This window comes from Hakea prostrata, chromosome 9, assembly GCF_041222555.1.
Source record: "Hakea prostrata isolate BN-2017 chromosome 9, UWA_Hpros_2, whole genome shotgun sequence".
Taxonomy (NCBI): Eukaryota; Viridiplantae; Streptophyta; class Magnoliopsida; order Proteales; family Proteaceae; genus Hakea; species Hakea prostrata.
This window is the reverse complement of record NC_142608.1, coordinates 18,934,485-18,937,623: the sequence shown is the minus strand read 5'-3', so window position 1 is coordinate 18,937,623 and position 3,139 is coordinate 18,934,485.

The following is a 3,139-nucleotide window of genomic DNA, read 5'->3' as shown; positions in this document are numbered from 1 at the left end:
GGGGAGAATGTAAAAGCCAGCCCTAACCTTGACCCGGAAACCTTATTAATTGTAGGTCCAGTGACCCGAAGTAAAGTAAGAAGTCAGCTTTGGGCCATCCCAGTGGAGGACTTGGTGTCTAGCTTTGAATCCATGAGAGTTGATGATGAAGTTCTATTTTTGGAAACTGAATCTTGATGAAGATCGGATTAGTTGATGGACTTGGAGTGCTCTCTATCATGGTTTGAAGGCATTTCTACCTTTTAGGTAAGTCACTTGATATGTGTGCAAAACCCCTTTAGGATTGGATTTGATCTGGGTCTTCAATTCCCTGTTTTGGAATTGCTGTCTGCATTGGTCGACTGATTGGTCGACTGGACCAGTCGACCAATCCACTCGACCAATGAGTGCTGTCTTTGGCAATTAGGTCTTGTTTGCTCTATTTAAGTCCAATCTCAAGTCTACTTCGTATTTTCTGCCTCCAAACTCTTTGGAACGAACCAAAGACCTCTGCAAGTCATCTCCCTTGCATCCTTGGTGATTTTCTTGACGGATCTTCATCAAAACTCTTCCTTTTGCATCAAAGGTATGTCTACACTCTCTTCTTCTCCTCCATCTCTGTTTTTCTTTCCTTTTTGAGTTGAGACAGTAGAGGAGATGCTGCATTATCTGTTGCAAACATCTCTGGACTTGTCTCTCATGATCTTCCTAAGGATTAATGGCTAAAACAATGATCTTAACCATGATCATTGCAAGCTTTTGAAGGAATCATGATCAAACCATGATCTAGTCTTTGTTTATCTTTTGATTTGAATTCTGATCTCCTTGGATTTACTATATTGATCATGTTAGTAGTCAATTGTTGTGTTTTCTTTTCATAATCCATGATCTATCAATCTCTAGTTGTTTCTCTTCTACCATACCATGTTTTCTTCATGAATCATGATAGTTACATATATGGTAGGTTTTGTTTCCTTATTTAGATTTATGCTCTTAGGTCTATTTTCTTGAAGATCTAAGTATGCTTTTCATGATACCTTTACCTGAAGCAATGATCCATTCTCCTATTGTTCTTGTCTTTGATTTCTATCTTGAATTCTTCAAGAACCATGATTGATCTAATTATGGTAACTTTTTGTTTCCTAATTTGTATCTTGATGACTTGATTTGATTAGTGTTTTGAGATCCCCTATAGGTTAGGATACTACTAATGTAGTTTACCCCTTGATTAGTACCCTTTTGAACCACCAAATTCGGATTTTATATCTCAAAACTCTGATTTTATAGGCTCTCGTCTCGCATTGGTCGACTCGATTGGTCGACTGGACCAGTCGACCAATCCACTCGACCAATGAGTACAGCAACTCCAGAATTGGTCTGTTTTGGATGTTTTGGTATCTTTTCTGTTAGGGATCTTTCCTAATATGTTGTATGCACTTATTTAGGACCTTCTTCCCAAGTTTGTCAAGATCTTACTTGATTTCTTAGGATTCCTTTGCGAGTTATAAAAGGTAAGGATGGTTACTTCTTTAACAACATAAATTGCATATCTTAGTTTCTATATTTGAATCTTGTTAATTTATTTCTTTAATTAGATTCTTATAATGTTATACTACTGTGGTATTGTCTTGATATCAGTAGCATTACTTATTCATATTGAATTGACTCATGTATGATTTACTTACCAGTTATATACAAATTGATTGTAGTTATTGATTTCTTTCCATATATGAAGTTACCATATATGTGTTGATATGAATTGATGCATGTGTATGCTTATGTATGGTTTGGAAAGGAGAGGTGTCCTTTTGACACTTCTGTCCTTGGACTACTACGGGAATATTATGGGATGTTTCCGGAGATGCCCTCTGGACACCTTCCTAAACTGTTGGATGACATATCTAGGATTGTCTAGTAGTGTTTGGCTAGGATGTCCCGTTATGTCAGACCCTAATCGGAGGGGTATTGAGACCGAATGACCCGTGGTAGCAATGGGGATTCATGGGCGCTCAACACCGGTAACCAACCCATGAGAGGACAGGAATCACATTGTGGGGGCCATTTATTGGTAGGGTTGCATATGGATAGACTTGGGCTCACGGGCGCTTAAGACCGGTAACCAACCCGTGAGAGGACGTGAGAGCTTCCCGTTTACCATATGTGGATGACCAGTAGGGTTGATGAGTCCGTAGTCAGGGACTATGAGGACTCTAGTGTGAAGGATACCGGAAAGGGTCAGGGACGAGGAATGGACGTATCTTGATCTGACTTGATGTAACTAAGTAGAAGACTTGCATTTGGCTAGGCTTTACCCTGACATGCGCCGGTACTTAGACCAATGGTGATGTGAGAGAGTGGTGACCTATACCCCCAGCCATGGAATGTCCCGAGGGATGCCGGACCCATTACCAACTGATGATGAGTGATTGAGACCTTCCTAAAGAAGTACGGTGCTATGACTTAAAGCATGTCTGCCAATAGAGACCAGCATATGTAGAGTTAGATTCATACATTCATTGTTTGTCTCATACCATATTGCATTTATGTTTGTTATGAAATCCTGCCATTTATGTTATTATGGATTTAATTGCCTTACTGAGTTTCTTTGAAACTCATTCCTTTATTGTACAATGTTTGTTAGACTATTCTACAGGTACTGAATATTATGACGGCCCCTATGAAGAAGCGCAAGGAGAAGAGGCATATCTCCAAGAAGGTGATTGCGGTTAAAACAATTACATTGAAGATCCCGCGAGTGGTTATGCTCCGTACGATGCTTAGTCCGACCAGAGAGTGGAAGCGTCCTTGTGCTGTTTATGAGATTTATACTTATAGGGATGTTGTCTATAAATTTGAGAACAATTTAGTTACCCATTGTACCTGCTACTGGGATTAGATTATGTCTTGCTTATTCTCTTTTAGAACTACTTTTCCGCTGGTTGTAGAGTGGGATTTCGCCTCACTTTACTTATCTGATTTAGACACTCTGATTATGTCTAGTACTCTGATTTATATATGATTCATTCTTTCCTTATTTGGATCTATGGTTTATCTTCCGCACTTTTATTGTTAATGTTCATGATTATGTTATTGTTTATGTGGGAGGTTGATTACTCGATACCTGATCTTCGGGCTGTGGATCACACTCTCGGGTATGCCA